Source organism: Phyllobates terribilis, unplaced genomic scaffold (assembly GCF_046119375.1).
Source record: "Phyllobates terribilis strain yellow unplaced genomic scaffold, ASM4611937v1 Scaffold_4__5_contigs__length_816908805, whole genome shotgun sequence".
NCBI lineage: Eukaryota > Metazoa > Chordata > Amphibia > Anura > Dendrobatidae > Phyllobates > Phyllobates terribilis.
In genome coordinates this window covers 685739931-685763514 of record NW_027362764.1, presented here as the reverse complement: position 1 = coordinate 685763514, position 23584 = coordinate 685739931, and the positions used below count along the sequence as shown (strand labels likewise).

Sequence of the window (23584 nt, the reverse complement as noted above, 5' to 3'; positions counted from 1 at the left end):
AATGCCTGGAGGGGCGTGACTAGGTATTCACCCGATCCGACCAGGGTCGCACGACGGCATACGACGCCAGTGCACCAAGGAGGAACCGAGCAGAGGGACCAGGTGCTACTCCAGGACAGACCCCGGACACGGCTGTTGACCCACACAGGGGAATACAGGAACAGGCTGGTAGGCTGGCACACAGACTGGTGGGTATAGGCAGGCACGACTGGTATGCAGGCAGGCGGGTATGCAGGCAGGGGGGTAAAGGCAAGCACAGCTAGAGTGCAGACAGGGAGGCACTAGCAGGTAGGAACACAGGCGGGATAGGACCCAGTACACACCGGGACTCAGGAACAATACAGGCAGAGGGTTACAGGCAAGCACAGCTAGAGTGCAGACAAGGCTGAGCAGGGAGGACAGGGCTCTGTTCACACGGAACAGACAGGAAGGGAAAGACAGAGCCAGATACTCACACAGTACTTGCAGAGACAACAAGCAGGAGTTAGGTACGAGTTCAGACTCTGCAGAAAAAGGAAGGGAACGGACATAGAGGCAAAACAGGTAAAGGACAGGAGAGAGTTCAGACTGGAACTGAGTGTACGGAGGAGACCGACACTGCAGCGGGATACAGGAGCGGGTCTGGGAATACTGCCCCCAGAGAGGCGGGACGAACAGGCAAGGAGCGTGTTCAGACAGGACAGACAAGATACAGGAGCGGGTCTAGGTAATCGGCCCCTAGAAGGCGGGAGGAACAGGCTAGGAGCGAGTTCAGACAGGACAGACAAGATACAGGAGCGGGTCTAGGAAATCGGCCCCTAGAAGGCGGGAGGAACAGGCTAGGAGCGTGTTCAGACAGGACAGACAAGAGAACACAGAAAGGACTGAGTTCAGACACGGGAACTAATACCGCAAAGCAGGAGACATACAGGACTCAGTTCAGACACGGGAACTGATACCGAAAAGCAGGAGACATACAGGACTCAGTTCAGACACGGGAACTGATACAAAAAGCAGGAGACAAGAGACGGGACCTGGCACCTTCAGAGTGCAAGCACACACTGAAGGAAACACTATGCTCAGGCGGGGATAGAAGGGAGCTGCTGAGCTATATACCAAGTGACAGACAGCAATAGGCTGAGGACGCACAAGGGGTGTGACCCACAGCAGGTACAAAAGGCAGGAAGTGATCGGGCGCCGCCCTTAAGCAGCAGAAACAGACACAAACAGACAGCATGGAGGGAAGCCAGAGAGACATTCTGGACAGGAGATCAAGTGCGCCCTCTTGCACAGTGGGAGATGGACCACCATGCAAGGACGCCGCCAGGTATGTTACAGATTTTATGTGTATAACATTTTAAAATAATAACAATATATCTAGTTGAACTATAACATATATGTAATACTTATTAATTCTTTTGTGTTGCTAATATTTTCTGTGCATGAAGTGTTCGTGTAAATTAAAGTAGCTTTACAGCATGACGTGTGACAGCTGCGGCCTTTGAACTTTGAGCTAATAGTATAGGATCCCATTCATTCTATTTTCAACTGATGTAACTTAAGACCGGGCAGCCAGTGAAAAAAGAATCTAAGACAAGAGTTTTTTCAAGTGTCTGAAATTCCAGTGACTTACTCTCATATTATATAATATGTACTTGGGGTATATTCAAAGAAATATAAAGATATTCAATTGATATGGCAATGCGCATTAATAAATTGGGATACAACAATTTTGGGTTAAATATATATATATATATATCTAAAACTTCATATGTGGAATGTTTGAGTTGAACAGATCTGTGAATGTCAGAGTGAAGGTGACAGATGAGTAAATCAGCAGCTGCTAAGTGTGATTGAAGTGACAGAGGCCTCGTATGTTTGTATGTTTGAAAAAAAAAAATGTTTCTTTATGTGAAGGTACAAAAATATATTTAATTCTGAGGAAATTATAATACATAATTAGGTATTATCTACATATATATATTTCTATATTTCTTTAATAATTATTATTTCTTGATTTAACTAATAGTGGATAAGGGCAACCACACATCAAAATGGTTTACAAAGCCAACTTATATTTAGAATAATTTTCCACATGATAATATTCTTGAATAACTATAATATTATTTTTAATGGTTACCTAAATAGGTACACACCTCTCTTTAGTCAAATCTATGCTACTCATCGATATGAAATTTATGCACAATATTTCTAGAAGAATAATTATTTTTAATTTGGTTCTGATATATACATAAATTTTATAAAATAATATTTTTGGTATTAAGGGGGAAAATGTGTTTTTGATCCTGATTACATAATCACTTTTGATCAATACTTATTTTCCACACATTTTAATAAAGAAGAAATAATAATAAGGTACTATGGTATAATTAAGAAGGGTATTACATGCAAAGTTGCATAATTTAATATTTTTTGGTGGTACAAGGTTATGACAAATATGAAATCATCCAGATAATGGAGATATAAGGGTATTTTTTATGGAGAATATAATTACTCTGCATTTGTCATTAAAATTTAAAGGCCTTATTTTTATTTTTATTCTTATTTTTACTCTTAATTTTATTTTTCATTTTTAAAATTTTATTCTTACTTTATACTTCTTATTTTTCTATTTTTTCATTTTTTAATTCTCATTTGATTTTATTTGAGTTCAATATCTCAATTGAGAAAACACATTAATATTTAATAAAGTAATGTCTAATACAAGAGTATTGCTTCATTAAATATATATTGCTAAGGAAAAAAATGTTTACATTTTCTGAGTAAACACAACAATTCATTGATTCATTTATTCATTCATTCATACATTCATATATTTATTCATTTTGGTTCAGGAGTATACATTCTTTGATATTATTGGTTTAATAAAGATATAAAAACTTGTTTTTTCAAAATACACTGACACCTATGGGTTGGAAAAGGTAATTACACCTATGACATAAAAATGTTCTATCATATGGAGAACTTGATTGATAATGAATTATTATCTATTATTGTTTATTATTCCAAACATAATTTATTTTAATATTTTGATAATAATTAGATGGATATTACTGATTGCTATGGTACGCTGTGATATTATAGGTTAGGAAAAACTGCCAGATTTGGTATCAGATTAGGGAATGAAGACTTCAATCAAGACATCGCAATTATGAATTCTATCTTAATAAAGACTTTTAATTTTTATAAATCAAAGAGATTCTCAAAAGTTACAAGAAGAAGCAACTGATATCCGGACGTCTCAGAAGGTAACAGGTGTGAATGCTGAGTGTTATAATAGACTGTGTCCATTACATACAATACAATTCACACCACTGATCACCAGGACGGCAGAGGACAATGATCCTATATGCACTGTGTTGTGTTCAAGTTTCATCACGTTCCAGTGGTTTCTTATCACCTGCAACGCTTCAATGAAAGCTGGTGAACAGGAAATACCAGGCATATGTGTCCTGTATATAAAGGACTGAGTACTGGTTATGGTGCTATATAAAGCAGGAAAGTGTCAAGTTAACCCTTGCTTTACTGACCAAAGATGTCACATCTATTCCAAAAGTGACACGAGACCAGTGCGGACACACGGAAGATTCCAAAGACGATCCAACGTAAGTTCAGGTGACACTGCACAGATATTAAAGCTACATTTCATCCATGGACTTTGTTTTCTTATCAACTGACACACATGATCTTTCTAATAAAGAGTACAGTTTATGGACTGAACAATAATGAACACAATTATGGACTGTACAATATCTAGATGCTGTAATTTATTTCAAAGGAGTTTTCATCTAAAGACTGTGTTATAAAAGAACCAAGAAGAAGACGAGACGACGACCCGATGACATCAGATGATGACGATTGAACCCGCGATTGCTTCAATTTAGATATAGGGAAGTATAATTATACATATTAAATGAATATTAGTCACGGCTTACCATAACATGAATTCACATCATTATATAACAATAATCCGATATTGATAATATTATTACTATTATTATTATTATGGAAATTTAATGATATTGCCAAGGAAGAAGGAAAGAAAAAATGATTGATGAATGTATCTTCTTTTGAGAAATTTCAGTTAAAGTCCTTTTATTCTCAAAAAAGGGGGAAATGTTAAATGGTTAATTATGGAAATTCATTTGGAATGTTAATCGATAATCATTTTTCTGAGTTCTATGCCTCAGCCATCGTGTCTAGTTGACATGCGGTATTTGTGTGTGTATTTTTGGTTCACTACCATATGTAGAACAGGTGTGCCATACGACTGGCTATAAAAGCCCATGGTACAGAAAGGGGGGGCTCTCTTGCTCTGCCCACCCCACAAGACACAGAATCTTCATGCTGAGAAGCAGATGACATGTAGGCCTGGACACATGCTGGACAAAGACATGATTTACCAGCCAGGATCCAAGGAAAGATGGGTGAATCTCAACAATTAAGCTAATTATGGACAAATGGACAATTACTTTATAACTAATTATTGTATGTACCTGCTGCAATCTGATTCTTTTTAATGGACAATCCAAGAATAAATAGATACATTTTTTATAAGAATATCGTGATATTGATACTTTGAGAAGTCCTCAGTAGAAAAAAATAATACAGGAAGAGTATTATTTTACAATGGTGAGCCAGCCAGTCCTGTTTTTTTGTTTTTTAAATTAAGTAAGTAAATTTCTTCCGTGAACAAGGAGGGAGTCCTGTCGAGCTGAACAGCTGTTGTTCACGTGTCAGTAAATTCACTAGTTTGTCACGGGAAGCAGAAAGGACCTACAGACTGAGGAAAGACAGGAAGCAGAGGTACTAACAAGGAACAGAATCACACAGGAAAAGAATCAGACAAACTGAAGACAGGACGTGCTGATAAAGAGAAGCCAAGGAATCTTAAGGTAAGCAAAATATGGATATAATTTCTTCTTTTGCTAAACAAAGTAATATTAATTTCAAAGTTAATGTAGGAGATGATGTAGAAGTTTTGTGGCTCAGTTTATACAAAGAATGTGAATTGCAGAATTTACAGTTAACTTCTAAATTGGTAAATAGAGACAAACAGAAATTGAGAAATATTCTACATTTGGTAGATTTTTTTCATAGTCTTGTGTTAGAGATTTCTAAGCAGGAAAATAGTGTAGAAGTGTCAGACGGTGATACTGATTCTGACTGTAATGTGGAAAATGAACAAGAAGTAAGACACGTGTCTGTAACTGAAGGTGACCTTGGGTCTGACCAAGAGACGGACATACAGAAACCTGACATGGGAGGAGACATGACTGACATACGAGAAACCGACATACTCGGTGATGTGGGAGGAGACGTGAGTGACGTAGGAGGAAAGGACGTACAAGAGCCACTAAAAATATCAGAGAATTCTGGAATTACCCAGGCGCAACTCCAAATTAAAATGAGGAAAAATTTGCTGAAATTATACAAAATCATGCCAAAATATGATGTCAAAATCCATGCCTGTAGAAATTCAGAGACATTTGAGAGCTTCTCTGATAAGTTTGATTTATCCAATGAGGAGAGGAATCATTTATTTAAAATATGGATTCCTGTGACATTGTCCAGACGTTTACATTTAATGCCCTGTGAAAATGACTCTCCTAATGGATGGGAAAATGATTCGGACAGATTAAGGTATTTGATTTATTGTGTCACAAAGGATTTTCCCAACATAGAAGATCTGCAGAAACTAAGGATTGGTAGGAAGGAATGTACATATACATTCATGTCCATATTTGAACGGTTGTACAATGCTCTCATCAAAAATGGAAAAGTACAACATATGATAACAACTTTTGTACAAAAATTCAAATTCCTAAATTCAGTTTCCCAAGTTATGGCATCACAAAAAAATTAATTATTTGAATGTGCGCAGATGCTGGATTTTGTTAGAAAACATGAGAATCGTGAAAAGAAAATAAATCAAGCTAAATTTATAAAACCAGGAAAGGTAAAATCTTACCAAAAGCCAATATCAAACTCTCCTAGACTGAGTCATCCCCATAGTGAACTCTATCAAATACGCAGAAGATTTCATATATGTTATAAGCCATATCAGCCAGTGCAAAGATCCATCTCTCCACAGAATGAGTTAATTCTCAGTCAGAACTGTGATTCTCTAAAAAGGAGAATGGCTGAAACTGATGGACAGAGACAGGTGAGACGACCAACTCACAGTGACGTCATGGAATGTGGACAGAAGAACAGGCAGTTCTCTGAGGTTTTGAAGGATAGAAAAATGTCTTTCCTAAATAGGGCGTTCCTGGAGATTATTGAGAGAGACAGAAGATTTGGTTTAGGGAGTGGCTAAGGAAAAACTGTAATTATAATGTTGTATCAAAATGTAATACAATGTCTCAATATTTATTTATAATCTTATACAGTAAAATTGTAGTTACATAGTTTCTAATAGTTCATATATATATATATATATATATATATATATATATATACACTTGTCTAAGTAGAGATTGCGTATAACTGTATTTATATATACGTTTATAAAATATATAAATATATATTAATTAATAAATTAGAACTTCATATATATAAATTTAAGTAGCAATATTTTGAATTACATTAGAACCAACCAATATATGTATAAGATATTTACATAATTCTGTTTCTGTATGAATTTGATATTTAATTTTATTTTCTTATATTTCCTTAGAGTTTTCATTCCAAAGCAGGATTTGATCAAAGAACTCTAAAATGGATTTATTTCTTTATTCACACAGGAAGTGAAAAAATTGCATGATTTTATGTGTATAACATTTTAAAATAATAACAATATATCTAGTTGAACTATAACATATATGTAATACTTATTAATTCTTTTGTGTTGCTAATATTTTCTGTGCATGAAGTGTTCGTGTAAATTAAAGTAGCTTTACAGCATGACGTGTGACAGCTGCGGCCTTTGAACTTTGAGCTAATAGTATAGGATCCCATTCATTCTATTTTCAACTGATGTAACTTAAGACCGGGCAGCCAGTGAAAAAAGAATCTAAGACAAGAGTTTTTTCAAGTGTCTGAAATTCCAGTGACTTACTCTCATATTATATAATATGTACTTGGGGTATATTCAAAGAAATATAAAGATATTCAATTGATATGGCAATGCGCATTAATAAATTGGGATACAACAATTTTGGGTTAAATATATATATATATATATATCTAAAACTTCATATGTGGAATGTTTGAGTTGAACAGATCTGTGAATGTCAGAGTGAAGGTGACAGATGAGTAAATCAGCAGCTGCTAAGTGTGATTGAAGTGACAGAGGCCTCATATGTTTGTATGTTTGAAAAAAAAAATGTTTCTTTATGTGAAGGTACAAAAATATATTTAATTCTGAGGAAATTATAATACATAATTAGGTATTATCTACATATATATATTTCTATATTTCTTTAATAATTATTATTTCTTGATTTAACTAATAGTGGATAAGGGCAACCACACATCAAAATGGTTTACAAAGCCAACTTATATTTAGAATAATTTTCCACATGATAATATTCTTGAATAACTATAATATTATTTTTAATGGTTACCTAAATAGGTACACACCTCTCTTTAGTCAAATCTATGCTACTCATCGATATGAAATTTATGCACAATATTTCTAGAAGAATAATTATTTTTAATTTGGTTCTGATATATACATAAATTTTATAAAATAATATTTTTGGTATTAAGGGGGAAAATGTGTTTTTGATCCTGATTACATAATCACTTTTGATCAATACTTATTTTCCACACATTTTAATAAAGAAGAAATAATAATAATGTACTATGGTATAATTAAGAAGGGTATTACATGCAAAGTTGCATAATTTAATATTTTTTGGTGGTACAAGGTTATGACAAATATGAAATCATCCAGATAATGGAGATATAAGGGTATTTTTTATGGAGAATATAATTACTCTGCATTTGTCATTAAAATTTAAAGGCCTTATTTTTATTTTTATTCTTATTTTTACTCTTAATTTTATTTTTCATTTTTAAAATTTTATGTTTACTTTATACTTCTTATTTTTCTATTTTTTCATTTTTTAATTCTCATTTGATTTTATTTCAGTTAAATATCTCAATTGAGAAAACACATTAATATTTAATAAAGTACTGTCTAAAACAAGAGTATTGCTTCATTAAATATATATTGCTAAGGAAAAAAATGTTTACATTTTCTGAGTAAACACATCAATTCATTCATTCATTTATTCATTCATTCATTCATTCATTCATACATTCATATATTTATTCATTTTGGTTCAGGAGTATACATTCTTTGATATTATTGGTTTAATAAAGATATGAAAACTTGTTTTTTCAAAATACACTGACACCTATGGGTTGGAAAAGGTAATTACACCTATGACATAAAAATGTTCTATCATATGGAGAACTTGATTGATAATGAATTATTATCTATTATTGCTTATTATTCCAAACATAATTTATTTTAATATTTTGATAATAATTAGATGGATATTACTGATTGCTATGGTACGCTGTGATATTATCAGATGAGATCGGGCGTATCCAAGGTGGTATGGCCAGTAGAAGCTGCTCGATCCATCGCCCGGCCAGCCTTTCTCAGGATCGCTTGGTGGCGAGCAATCTGGCCGTGACGGGGCGGGCTCCGAAGGGTCCATGCAAAGGCTGTGCCGTCCCTACAGGTGTGGTTTGTTTAGCAGTGATTCACCCGCCGCATCAGGTGTCTTCAAAAATGTCTCGGCGCAGGGTCTCCTGCAGGCTAAACCCTTCATCGCGGTAATGTGACAGAAAGAGCAAGCTGGACCCGTAACCTGGGGGCGGAGCGAGACCTCCAGGGGTGAATGAAGGAAGAGGGTGAGATGGTTGCCAGTGACTTTGAGCTGCTCTTCAGGGGGGAGGGTCGTGTTGCCTGCAAAGGTCTTCTGCTTGGGGTTACCGGTGGTTGCCTCCAGCCACACGGGAGACGCTGGTCCTGGTGAAAAGGAGCCTAGTATTAAAAGTAAATAAGCAACAATGCTGGAGGCCCACGGTGATCAGAAGGATGCTGGTATTTTGCAGAGATGAAATAGCGCAAGAGAGAAAGCAAATGAAAAAAAAAAAAGAGAATGAATGTGTGCACTTGTAAAAGGGAATGGAAAAAAGGCATAGAATAGAGTGCCCGCTGCTGGTGGAATGAAGGAAAAAGCAAAAGCCTAAAGCACCTTGTATTCTCAGGCGGTCTCCCATCCAAGTACTAACCAGGCCTGACTCTGCTTAGCTTCCAATATAAGACAAGATCGGGTGTGTTCAGGGTGGTGTGACCATAGACAAAGTTGAGCCTCTCACTTGCTGCTTTTCTACTTTGAACTCTGGCTGCCGACTGCACTTTCCAGTGCTCAGCAAGACCAGGTCCTTTTGTGCTTTCCCTTCTCTTCAATTTTTTTGCTGGCTTCCTTAAAAGGTCTTGTAGACAGAAGGCCCCACTCAGAGCCGCTGAGCTCACTGATCGGCTGCAGCACTGTCGACGGAACGTCAGATTCACGGCCAATGCCACAGGCCGGGAGCAGAGGCGAGACTCACCGGTAGAACCGGGTAGGTTGAGTAGAGCACGGTTAGTTGCTTTCTAATAGCCTGCAGCCGGGGATTAACTTTTAATGAAAGGGAACAATCCCTTTGACTGTCTGCAGCGCGCCACACCTAGGAAGCGCACTCTCACACACAAGCCAGCATGCACACGTGCTCGCATTTGACAACACCCCCTATCTGCCCCTACAACCTCTCCGTCACATGCGTCAGACTCTCCTGCCTGTTTTATGATTTCAGGGCCCTAGCAGGAATCACCCCCCCTCCCCAATTCCTTCCGCACCTTCCTTGCACTGAGGTTAGCTCTTTGTCAGCCGTCTGGCTTGGTTACACAAGCTTCTTTGCAGAGAAACATGTTACTTCTGCTGGCCCTCGCTAGGCGGCCGGCATCCAAAACCTTCCCTGGGCACCTGCTGAAAGCCTGGCCCCTTCACGACCATGGGTGTTTTTAACGCCATCATTTCCACACGGCGAGCTGCGGAGTCAATAAGCACTCCTAGAAGTGGCAAGGAGCTTGGTGTCAGGCGTGCGTGAAGGCAGCGGGGAAGCGTACTTAGATGCCAACTGGCTCAGAGGCCTTGGGGCTTCCATCATCTAAGTTACTTAAGGTCGGTGTCCGGCAAGGCGCCGTTCCATGCTAGCCGAGCTGGGCAGTAGGGCAAAACGTCATCAAAATGGTCTACAGCACCCAGTGTTCCCAGGAGGTCTCCCATCCAAGTACTGTCCGAGCCCAGCCCTGCTTTACTTCCGAGATCAGACGAGATTGGGCGTATCCAAGGAGGTAAAGCCAGTAGACGCTGCTTGATCCATCGCCCGGCCAGCCTTTCTCAGGATCTCTTAGTGGCGAGCAATCTGGCCGTGACGGGGCGGGCTCCGAAGGGTCCATGCAAAGGCTGTGCCGTCCCTACAGGTTTGGTTTGTTTAGCAGTGATTCACCCGCCGCATCAGGTGTCTTCAAAAATGTCTCGGCGCAGGGTCTCCTGCAGGCTAAACCCTTCATCGCGGTAATGTGACAGAAAGAGCAAGCTGGACCCGTAACTTGGGGGCTGAGCGAGACGTCCAGGGGTGAATGAAGGAAGAGGGTGAGATGGTTGCCAATGACTTTGAGCTGCTCTTCAGGGGGGAGGGTCGTTTTGCCTGCAAAGGTCTTCTGCTTGGGGTTACCGGTGGTTGCCTCCAGCCACCCGGGAGACGCTGGTCCTGGTGAAAAGGAGCCTAGTATTAAAAGTAAATAAGCAACAATGCTGGAGGCCCACGGTGATCATAAGGATGCTGGTATTTTGCAGAGATGAAATAAAGCAAGAGAGAAAGCAAATGAAAAAAAGAAAAGAGAATGAATGTGTGCACTTGTGAAAGGGAATGGAAAAAAGGCATAGAAGAGAGTGCCCCCTGCTGGTGGAAGGAAGGAAAAAGCAAAAGCCTACGGCACCTGGCATTCCCAGGCGGTCTCTGTTAAATGGTTAATTATGGAAATTCATTTGGAATGTTAATCGATAATCATTTTTCTGAGTTCTATGCCTCAGCCATCGTGTCTAGTTGACATGCGCTATTTGTGTGTGTATTTTTGGTTCACTACCATATCTAGAACAGGTGTCCATACGACTGGCTATAAAAGCCCATGGTACAGAAAGGGGGGGCTCTCTTGCTCTGCCCACCCCACAAGACACAGAATCTTCATGCTGAGAAGCAGATGACATGTAGGCCTGGACACATGCTGGACAAAGACATGATTTACCAGCCAGGATCCAAGGAAAGATGGGTGAATCTCAACAATTAAGCTAATTATGGACAAATGGACAATTACTTTATAACTAATTATTGTATGTACCTGCTGCAATCTGATTCTTTTTAATGGACAATCCAAGAATAAATAGATACATTTTTTTATAAGAATATCGTGATATTGATACTTTGAGAAGTCCTCAGTAGAAAAAAATAATACAGGAAGAGTATTATTTTACAATGGTGAGCCAGCCAGTCCTGTTTTATTGTTTTTTAAATTAAGTAAGTGAATTTCTTCCGTGAACAAGGGGGGAGTCCTGACGAGCTGAACAGCTGTTGTTCACGTGTCAGTAAATTCACTAGTTTGTCACGAGAAGCAGAAAGGACCTACAGACTGAGGAAAGACAGGAAGCAGAGGTACTAACAAGGAACAGAATCACACAGGAAAAGAATCAGACGAACTGAAGACAGGACGTGCTGATAAAGAGAAGCCAAGGAATCTTAAGGTAAGCAAAATATGGATATAATTTCTTCTTTTGCTAAACAAAGTAATATTAATTTCAAAGTTAATGTAGGAGATGACATAGAAGTTTTGTGGCTCAGTTTATACAAAGAATGTGAATTGCAGAATTTACAGTTAACTTCTAAATTGGTAAATAGAGACAAACAGAAATTGAGAAATATTCTACATTTGGTAGATTTTTTTCATAGTCTTGTGTTAGAGATTTCTAAGCAGGAAAATAGTGTAGAAGTTTCAGACGGTGATACTGATTCTGACTGTAATATGGAAAATGAACAAGAAGTAAGACACGTGTCTGTAACTGAAGGTGACCTTGGGTCTGACCAAGAGACGGACATACAGAAACCTGACATGGGAGGAGACATGACTGACATACGAGAAACCGACATACTAGGTGATGTGGGAGGAGACGTGAGTGACGTAGGAGGAACGGACGTACAAGAGCCACTAAAAATATCAGAGAATTCTGGAATTACCCAGGCTCAACTCCAAATTAAAATGAGGAAAAATTTGCTGAAATTATACAAAATCATGCCAAAATATGATGTCAAAATCCATGCCTGTAGAAATTCAGAGACATTTGAGAGCTTCTCTGATAAGTTTGATTTATCCAATGAGGAGAGGAATCAATTATTTAAAATATGGATTCCTGTGACATTGTCCAGACGTTTACATTTAATGCCCTTTGAAAATTACTCTCCTAATGGATGGGAAAATGATTCGGACAGATTAAGATATTTGATTTATTGTGTCACAAAGGATTTTCCCAACATAGAAGATCTGCAGAAACTAAGGATTGGTAGGAAGGAATGTACATATACATTCATGTCCATATTTGAACGGTTGTACAAAGCTCTCATCAAAAATGGAAAAGTACAACATATGATAACAACTTTTGTACAAAAATTCAAATTCCTAAATTCAGTTTCCCAAGTTATGGCATCACAAAAAAATTCATTATTTGAATGTGCGCAGATGCTGGATTTTGTTAGAAAACATGAGAATCGTGAAAAGAAAATAAATCAAGCTAAATTTATAAAACCAGGAAAGGTAAAATCTTACCAAAGGCCAATATCAAACTCTCCTAGACTGAGTCATCCCCATAGTGAACTCTATCAAATACGCAGAAGATTTCAAATATGTTATAAGCCATATCAGCCAGTGCAAAGATCCATCTCTCCACAGAATGAGTTAATTCTCAGTCAGAACTGTGATTCTCTAAAAAGGAAAATGGCTGAAACTGATGGACAGAGACAGGTGAGACGACCAACTCACAGTGACGTCATGGAATGTGGACAGAAGAACAGGCAGTTCTCTGAGGTTTTGAAGGATAGAAAAATGTCTTTCCTAAATAGGGCGTTCCTGGAGATATTTGAGAGAGACAGAAGATTTGGTTTAGGGAGTGGCTAAGGAAAAGCTGTAATTATAATGTTGTATCAAAATGTAATACAATGTCTCAATATTTATTTATAATCTTATACAGTAAAATTGTAGTTACATAGTTTCTAATAGTTCATATACATATATATATATATATATATATATATACAGTGCCTACAAGTAGTATTCAACCCCCTGCAGATTTAGCTGGTTTGATAAGATGCAAATAAGTTAGAGCCTTCAAACTGCAAACGAGAGTAGGTTTTATGACTAGAAGCATAAATCTTACAGACCAAAAAGTTATGTTGCTCAGTTGAATTTTATTAAATTTTAAACATAAAAGTGTGGGTCAATTATTATACAACCCCTATGTTTAATATTTTGTGGAATAACCCTTGTTTGCAATTACAGCTAATAATCGTCTTTTATAAGACCTGATCAGGCCGGCACAGGTCTGTGGAGTTATCTTGGCCCACTCCTCCATGCAGATTTTCTCCAAGTTATCTAGGTTCTTTGCGTGTCTCATGTGGACTTTATTCTTGAGCTCCTTCCACAAGTTTTCAATTGGGTTAAGGTCAGGAGACTGACTAGGCCACTCCAACACCTTGACTTTTTCCCTATTGAACGAGGCCTTGATTTTCTTGGCTGTGTGCTTTGGGTCGTTGTCTTGTTGGAAGATGAAATTATGACCCGTCTTAAGATCCTTGATGGAGGAGCGGAGGTTCTTGGCCAAAATCTCCAGGTAGGCCGTGCTATCCATCTTCCCATGGATGCGGACCAGATGGCCAGGCCCCTTGGCAGAGAAACAGCCCCACAGCATGATGCTGCCAAAACCATGCTTGACTGTAGGGATGGTATTCTTGGGGTCGTATGCAGTGCCATCCAGTCTCCAAACGTCACGTGTGTGGTTGGCACCAAAGATCTCGATCTTGGTCTCATCAGACCATAGAACCTTGAACCAGTCTGTCTCAGAGTCCTCCAAGTGATCATGAGCAAACTGTAGACGAGCCTTGACATGACGCTTTGAAAGTAAAGGTACCTTACGGGCTCGTCTGGAACGGAGACCATTGCGGTGGAGTACGTTACTTATGGTATTGACTGAAACCAATGTCCCCACTGCCATGAGATCTTCCCGGAGCTCCTTCCTTGTTGTCCTTGGGTTAGCCTTGACTCTTCGGACAAGCCTGGCCTTGGCACGGGAGGACACTTTCAAAGGCTGTCCTGGCCGTGGAAGGCTAACAGTAGTTCCATAAGCCTTCCACTTACGGATGATGCTCCCAACAGTGGAGACAGGTAGGCCCAACTCCTTGGAAAGGGTTTTGTACCCCTTGCCAGCCTTGTGACCCTCCACGATCTTGTCTCTGATGGCCTTGGAATGCTCTTTTGTCTTTCCCATGTTGACCATGTCTGAGTGCTGTTCACAAGTTTGGGGAGGGTCTTAAATAGTCAGAAAAGGCTGGCAAAAGAGATCTTTAATCCACACATGTGAAGTTCATTATTCTTGGTGCCTGAACTACTTCTTAATACTTTAGGGGGACCAAACAGAATTCTTGTGGTTTGAGGGGTTGAATAATAAATGACACTCTGAATTTTTACGTTTAAAAAAAAAAAAAAAAAAAATTTGCTGCAGTGCATTTCCCACTTCCAGGCTGATCTACAGTACAAATGTCACAATGCCAAGTTAATTCCGCATGTGTCAACCAGCTAAATCTGCAGGGGGTTGAATACTACTTGTAGGCACTGTATATATATATATACACTTGTCTAAGTAGAGATTGCGTATAATTGTATTTATATATACGTTTATAAAATATATATATATATATATATATTAATTAATAAATTAGATTTTCATATATATAAATTTAAGTAGCAATATTTTGAATTACATTAGAACCAACCAATATATGTATAAGATATTTAAATAATTCTGTTTCTGTATGAATTTGATATTTAATTTTATTTTCTTATATTTCCTTAGAGTTTTCATTCCAAAGCAGGATTTGATCAAAGAGCTCTAAAATGGATTTATTTCTTTATTCACACAGGAAGTGAAAAAATTGCATGATTTTATGTGTATAACATTTTAAAATAATAACAATATATCTAGTTGAACTATAATATATATGTAATACTTATTAATTCTTTTGTGTTGCTAATATTTTCTGTGCATGAAGTGTTCGTGCAAATTAAAGTAGCTTTACAGCATGACGTGTGACAACTGCGGCCTTTGAACTTTGAGCTAATAGTATAGGATCCCATTCATTCTATTTTCAACTGATGTAACTTAAGACCGGGCAGCCAGTGAAAAAAGAATCTAAGACAAGAGTTTTTTCAAGTGTCTGAAATTCCAGTGACTTACTCTCATATTATATAATATGTACTTGGGGAATATTCAAAGAAATAGAATCATAGAATGGTAGAGTTGGAAGGGACCTCCTGGGTCATCTGGTCCAACCCCCTGCTCAAAGCAGGATTCACTAGATCATCTCAGACAGATGTCTGTCCAGCCTCTGTTTGAAGACGTCCATTGGAGGGGAACTCACCACCTCTCGTGGCAGCCTGTTCCACTCATTAATCACCCTAACTGTCAAAAAGATTTTTCTAATATCTAATCTGTGTCTCCTCCCATTTAGTTTCAACCCATTGCTTCTAGTCTTTCCTTGTGCAAATGAGAATAAAGATGATCCTTCTACAATGTGACAGCCCTTGACATATTTGTAGACAGCTATTAAGTCTCCTCTCAGTCTTCTTTGTTGCAAGCTAAACATTCCCAAATCCTGCAACCGTTCCTCATAGGACATGGTTTGCAGACCAGTCACCATTCTGGTCGCTCTTCTCTGAACTTGCTCCAGTTTGTCTATGTCTTTTTTAAAATGTGGTGCCCAAAACTGTACACAGTATTCCAGATGAGGTCTGACCAAAGAGGAGTAAAGACCGATAATGACTTCACGTGATCTAGACTGTATGCTTCTGTTAATACATCCCAGAATTGTATTTGCCTTTTTCGCTGCTGCATCACACTGTTGACTCATGTTCAGTCTATGATCTATTAGTATACCTAAGTCTTTTTCACATGTACTGTTGCCTAGCTCTATTCCTCCCATTCTGTATATGCTTTTTTCATTTTTATTGCCCAGATGTAGTACTTTGCATTTTTCCCTGTTAAAAACCATTCTGTTGGTTGCTGCCCACTGCTCCAGTTTATTTAGGTCTTTTTGAATCCTCTCTCTCTCTTCTCTAGTATTAGCTATCCCTCCTAGCTTTGTGTCATCAGCAAATTTAATCAGTTTACCCTCAATTCCTTCATCTAAATCATTGATAAAGATGTTGAACAATACAGGTCCCAGGACGGAGCCCTGTTGTACCCCACTTGAGACATTCATCCAGCTGGATGTGAAGCTATTTACAGCCACCCTTTGAGTCCGATCACTAAGCCAGTTATGAATCCACCTTATAGTTGCCTGGTCCATTGCATACTTGGTCATTTTTTAAATAAGGATGGTGTGAGATACTTTGTCAAATGCTTTGCTGAAGTCAAGATATACTATATCTACAGCATTTCCCTGATCCACCCAGTCAGTGATTATGTCATAGAAGGAAATTAAGTTAGTCTGACATGACTTGTTAGTTACAAACCCATGCTGACTCTGGTTAATCACTTCATTCTTATCCATGTACTTACATACATGTTGTTTAATAATTTGTTCAAAGATCTTTCCTGGTATAGAAGTCAGACTCACCGGCCTATAGTTCCCTGGGTCCACCTTCTTCCCCTTTTTGAAGATAGGAACAACATTTGCTCTTCTCCAGTCTTCTGGGACTTCTCCTGTTCTCCAAGAATTTTCAAATATTATGGAGAGTGGTTCTAAAATTTCTTCTACGATCTCCTTCAGTACTCTGGGGTGTAATTCATCTGGACCTGGAGACTTGAACTCATTTATGTTAGCTAAATATTCCCTCACAATCTTTCTGTTTACAGATAACTTGGATTCCTCTATTCCTTTAAAAGGACAGTGGAGATCAGTTGATGTTACATTTTCTTTCTGAGAGAAAACAGATGCAAAATAAGAATTAAAACATTCAGCCTTCTCAATATCCTCTCTTACCATTTCTCCATTTTCATCCTGTAAAAATCCTATAGCATTTTTGACTTTTCTTTTACTTTTGACATACCCCCAAAATCCTTTTTTATTGCTTTTGACATCTCTTGCAAGCCTTAATTCATTGTGAGCTTTAGCTAACCTGATACGTGCACTGCAGGATCTGCAGACTGCATTATAATCTTCTTTAGATATGCCTCCCTCTTTCCATTTAATAAACATTTCTTTCTTTCTTTTTAGCATGTGTTTAAGTTCTGTGTTCATCCATCCTGGTTTCCTTAAATGCTTCCCATTCTTCCTACTTTTCGGGATTGTTAACGATTGTGCTTTGAGAATCTCATTTTTAAAAATTTCCCATCCTTCCTGGACATTTTTGTCCTTAAGGACATCCAGCCATTGGATCCCTCCTATTCTCTTTCTGAGTCTCTTAAAATCTGCCTTTCTAAAATCTAACCTTGAAGTTTGAGTCTTCACATGTCTTCCTCCTCTAGTTATCCAAAATTCAATAATAGCATGATCGCTGCCTCCTAGGGTCCCAGCCACCTTTACCTCCTCAACCATTTCCTCCCTGTTTATAAGGATTAGATCCAAAGTAGCAGATCCCCTTGTTTTCTCCCCTAGCTTTTGGAAGATAAAGTTGTTAGCAAGAGAGGATAAGAATTTGCTTGACCTGTTAGTTTTACTTGAGAGAGATTCCCAACAAATGTCTGGATAGTTGAAATCTCCCATGACCACTACGTCATATTTTTTGGAGAACTTGGTCATTTGATACATAAAGAGTTCATCCATATCTTCAGCTTGCCCAGGTGGCCTGTAGTAAATGCCTACAATGGTGTCCTTTCCGTTGTTCTCTCCTTGTATTCTTACCCAAACAGTTTCCACAGAACTCCCAGTCTCTGAAGCTTCAATCTCTGTGCAGATATACGCTTTTCTAACATACAATGCAACACCTCCTCCTCGTTTATCAAGTCTGTTTCTTGCAAATAAGTTGTATCCTTTTAGCCTTTTATTCCAATCATGTGTATCGTCCCACCAAGTTTCAGTGATTCCAATGACATCATATTCCTTTTCCTGCTTTAGTAGTTCCAATTCTCCTTGTTTGTTGCCCATGCTTTGTGCATTTGTATAAAAACATTTTAGTTTGTGATTGGTTTCTCTTCCTCCCATATTTTTATTATTTAAATTGTTTTGTCTTTGTTCTTCCTTTCCACTTCCAGTAGCAGAGATCTCAATAGTATTTGTCATCTGTATGGCTTTTTCTGGCCTTTTGCTTCCCTTCCCACATTGTTCTAGTTTAAAGCTCTTCTGATGAGTGTAGCAAGGCGACTTCCAAATACATGTTTTCCAGTCTTCGTAAGGTGCACCCCATCTCTAGCAAGTAGTCCATCGTATAGGTAATTCATTCCGTGATCCAGAAATCCAAATCCTTGTTGACGGCACCATCGACGTAGCCAGTTGTTCACCTGTAGAATCTTATTCCACCTCATTGTTCCATGGCCATCCACTGGGAGGATGGATGAGAAGACCACCTGCGCTCCCAATTCTTTCACTTTCTTGCCTAAGTCTTCAAAGTCACTGCAGATGGTTTCGAGGTCCTTTCTTGCGGTGTCATTTGTCCCCACATGTATTAGCAGGAATGGGTAGTGATCTGTAGGTCTGAAGAGTCTTGATATCCTGTCAGACACATCTTTAATTTTTGCTCCTGGAAGACAGCACATTTCTCTTGAGGTTATGTCTGGTCTGCAGATAGCGGCCTCTGTTCCTCTTAACAGGGAATCCCCCATGACCACCACTCTCCGTTTTTTCTTCACAACATTCTTCTTTTTCCATCCATGAGGATTCCGAGGGCTTACAAGGTTATTCATTGCTGGCAAAGTCTTATTTTGCTGTATTTCTTCATGGTTCTCCTGCGTGAGAGCCTGGTACTGGTTCCTGAGCAGTATGGGTGCTGACTGCCTCTCGATCCTCCTGCTTCTGTGGGTCACATGCTTCCATTCCTCTTTCGTCAGGTGCAGTTCGAATTTCTTCTCTTTCTGAATCATGAAGAGATAATTCTGCTCTGTCTAAGAACTCTTCACCTTCCTTAATGATTTTCAAGGTAGTTAACCTCTCTTCTAGATTTCGCAACTTTTCCTCCAACAGGGACACAAGCTTGCATTTCTGGCATGTGAAGTTTGGCTTTTCCAATGGCAAGTCTGTGAACATGTAGCAGGATATGCAGCTCACCAAATGGCTCCTGGACTCTTCCATGTTCTTATTGTTAATGTTCTGAAAACAGTGAAAAAAGCTGCAAAAAAAAGCTTCAAAATGCGCGCGCCAGTAGGCGCGCGGTTTAGCGATGTCCTCTTTTCAGCTCCAACAGCCAAAATCCAGTGTTCTTTGAGCTCGCGGAGACTCTTTACTTACCCCAAAATGCAGTGAGAATATGCAAATTATCTCCTCATGACTCCTCCCCTGGTTTACCGATGTCCTCTTTTCAGCTCCAACAGCCAAAATCCAGTGTCCTTTGAACTCGCGGAGACTCTTCACTTACCCCAAAATGCAGTGGGAATATGCAAATTATCTCCTCATGACTCCTCCCCTGGTTTACCGATGTCCTCTTTTCAGCTCCAACAGCCAAAATCCAGTGTTCTTTGAACTCGCGGAGACTCTTCACTTACCCCAAAATGCAGTGGGAATATGCAAATTATCTCCTCAGGACTCCTCCCCTGGTTTAGCGATGTCCTCTTTTCAGCTCCAACAGCCAAAATCCAGTGTTCTTTGAGCTCGCGGAGACTCTTCACTTACCCCAAAATGCAGTGGGAATATGCAAATTATCTCCTCAGGACTCCTCCCCTGGTTTACCGATGTCCTCTTTTCAGCTCCAACAGCCAAAATCCAGTGTTCTTTGAGCTCGCGGAGACTCTTCACTTACCCCAAAATGCAGTGGGAATATGCAAATTATCTCCTCAGGATTCCTCCCCTGGTTTACCGATGTCCTCTTTTCAGCTCCAACAGCCAAAATCCAGTGTTCTTTGAGCTCGCGGAGACTCTTCACTTACCCCAAAATGCAGTGGGAATATGTAAATTATCTCGTCCCTTTTAATGTAAGGGAACAATCCCAATCCAGTGTTCTTTGAGCTCGCGGAGACTCTTCACTTACCCCAAAATGCAGTGGGAATATGCAAATTATCTCCTCCCTTTTAATGTAAGGGAACAATCCCAAATTATCACCTCCCTTTTAATGAAAGGGAACAATCCCTTTGACTGTCTGCAGCGCGCCACACCTAGGAAGCGCACTCTCACACACAAGCCAGCATGCACACGTGCTCGCACGTGACAACACCCCCTATCTGCCCCTACAACCTCTCCGTCACCATGCGTCAGACTCTCCAGCCTGTTTCATGATTTCAGGGCCCTAGCAGGAATCACCTACCCCCCCCTCCCCAATTCCTTCTGCACCTTCCTTGCCTTCCTTGCACTGAGGTTAGCTCTTTGGCAGCCGTCTGGCTTGGTTACACAACTTCTTTGCAGAGAACCATGTTACTTCTGCTGGCCCTCGCTAGGCGGCCGGCATCCAAAACCTTCCCTGGGCACCTGCTGAAAGCCTGGCCCTTTCACGGCCCCGGGTGCTTTTAACGCCATCATTTCCACACGGCGAGCTGTGGAGTCAATAAGCACTCCTAGCCGTGGTAAGGAGCTCGATGTCAGGCCTGCGTGAAGGGCGGCGGGGTAGCGTACTTAGCTGCCAACTGGCTCAGAGGCCTTGGGGCTTCCATCATCTAAGTTACTTAAGGTCGGTGTCCGGCAAGGCGCCGTTCCATGCTAGCTGAGCTGGGCAGTAGGGCAAAACATCATCAAAATGGTCTACAGCACCCAGTGTTCCCAGGAGGTCTCCCTTCCAAGTACTGTCCGAGCCCAGCCCTGCTTTGCTTCCGAGATCAGACGAGATTGGGCGTATCCAAGGTGGCATGGCCAGTAGACGCTGCTCAACCCATCGCCCGGCCAGCCTTTCTCAGGATCGCTTGATGGCGAGCAATCTGGTCGTGATGGGGCGGGCTCTGAAGGGTCCATGCTAAGGCTGTGCCGTCCCTACAGGTGTGGTTTGTTTAGCAGTGATTCACCTGCCGCATCAGGTCTCTTCAAAAATGTCTCGGCGCAGGGTCTCCTGCAGGCTAAACCCTTCATCGCGGTAATGTGACAGAAAGAGCAAGCTGGACCCGTAACTTGGGGGCGGAGCGAGACGTCCAGGGGTGAATGAAGGAAGAGGGTGAGATGGTTGCCAGTGACTTTGAGCTGCTCTTCAGGGGGGAGGGTCGTGTTGCCTGCAAAGGTCTTCTGCTTTTGGTTACCGGTTGTTGCCTCCAGCCACCCGGGAGACGCTGGTCCTGGTGAAAAGGAGCCTAGTATTAAAAGTAAATAAGCAACAATGCTGGAGGCCCACGGTGATCAGAAGGATGCTGGTATTTTGCAGAGATGAAATAGCGCAAAAGAGAAAGCAAATGAAATAAAGAAAAGAGAATGAATGTGTGCACTTGTGAAAGGGAATGGAAAAAAGGCATAGAAGAGAGTGCCCCCTGCTGGTGGAAGGAAGGAAAAAGCAAAAGCCTACAGCACCTGGCATTCCCAGGCGGTCTCTGTTAAATGGTTAATTATGGAAATTCATTTGGAATGTTAATCGATAATCATTTTTCTGAGTTCTATGCCTCAGCCATCGTGTCTAGTTGACATGCGCTATTTGTGTGTGTATTTTTGGTTCACTACCATATGTAGAACAGGTGTCCATACGACTGGCTATAAAAGCCCATGGTACAGAAAGGGGGGGCTCTCTTGCTCTGCCCACCCCACAAGACACAGAATCTTCATGCTGAGAAGCAGATGACATGTAGGCCTGGACACATGCTGGACAAAGACATGATTTACCAGCCAGGATCCAAGGAAAGATGGGTGAATCTCAACAATTAAGCTAATTATGGACAAATGGACAATTACTTTATAACTAATTATTGTATGTACCTGCTGCAATCTGATTCTTTTTAATGGACAATCCAAGAATAAATAGATACATTTTTTTATAAGAATATCGTGATATTGATACTTTGAGAAGTCCTCAGTAGAAAAAAATAATACAGGAAGAGTATTATTTTACAATGGTGAGCCAGCCAGTCCTGTTTTTTTGTTTTTTAAATTAAGTAAGTGAATTTCTTCCGTGAACAAGGGGGGAGTCCTGACGAGCTGAACAGCTGTTGTTCACGTGTCAGTAAATTCACTAGTTTGTCACGAGAAGCAGAAAGGACCTACAGACTGAGGAAAGACAGGAAGCAGAGGTACTAACAAGGAACAGAATCACACAGGAAAAGAATCAGACGAACTGAAGACAGGACGTGCTGATAAAGAGAAGCCAAGGAATCTTAAGGTAAGCAAAATATGGATATAATTTCTTCTTTTGCTAAACAAAGTAATATTAATTTCAAAGTTAATGTAGGAGATGACATAGAAGTTTTGTGACTCAGTTTATACAAAGAATGTGAATTGCAGAATTTACAGTTAACTTCTAAATTGGTAAATAGAGACAAACAGAAATTGAGAAATATTCTACATTTGGTAGATTTTTTTCATAGTCTTGTGTTAGAGATTTCTAAGCAGGAAAATAGTGTAGAAGTTTCAGACGGTGATACTGATTCTGACTGTAATGTGGAAAATGAACAAGAAGTAAGACACGTGTCTGTAACTGAAGGTGACCTTGGGTCTGACCAAGAGACGGACATACAGAAACCTGACATGGGAGGAGACATGACTGACATACGAGAAACCGATATACTAGGTGATGTGGGAGGAGACGTGAGTGACGTAGGAGGAACGGACGTACAAGAGCCACTAAAAATATCAGAGAATTCTGGAATTACCCAGGCTCAACTCCAAATTAAAATGAGGAAAAATTTGCTGAAATTATACAAAATCATGCCAAAATATGATGTCAAAATCCATGCCTGTAGAAATTCAGAGACATTTGAGAGCTTCTCTGATAAGTTTGATTTATCCAATGAGGAGAGGAATCAATTATTTAAAATATGGATTCCTGTGACATTGTCCAGACGTTTACATTTAATGTCCTGTGAAAATGACTATCCTAATGGATGGGAAAATGATTCGGACAGATTAAGATATTTAATTTATTGTGTCACAAAGGATTTTCCCAACATAGAAGATCTGCAGAAACTAAGGATTGGTAGGAAGGAATGCACATATACATTCATGTCCATATTTGAACGGTTGTACAAAGCTCTCATCAAAAATGGAA

At 39.6% G+C, this 23584-nt stretch overlaps 3 pseudogenes; all 3 read right to left on the bottom strand.

Moving 5' to 3' along the window:
- Positions 1 to 9206: 9206 nt before the first annotated feature.
- On the bottom strand, positions 9207 to 9325 carry LOC141270321 (5S ribosomal RNA; annotated as a pseudogene).
- A 930-nt stretch (positions 9326 to 10255) lies between these two features.
- LOC141268719 (5S ribosomal RNA) lies at positions 10256 to 10375 on the bottom strand (annotated as a pseudogene).
- Positions 10376 to 21147: 10772 nt separating this feature from the next.
- On the bottom strand, positions 21148 to 21267 carry LOC141268993 (5S ribosomal RNA; annotated as a pseudogene).
- Between the last annotated feature and the right edge of the window lie 2317 nt (positions 21268 to 23584).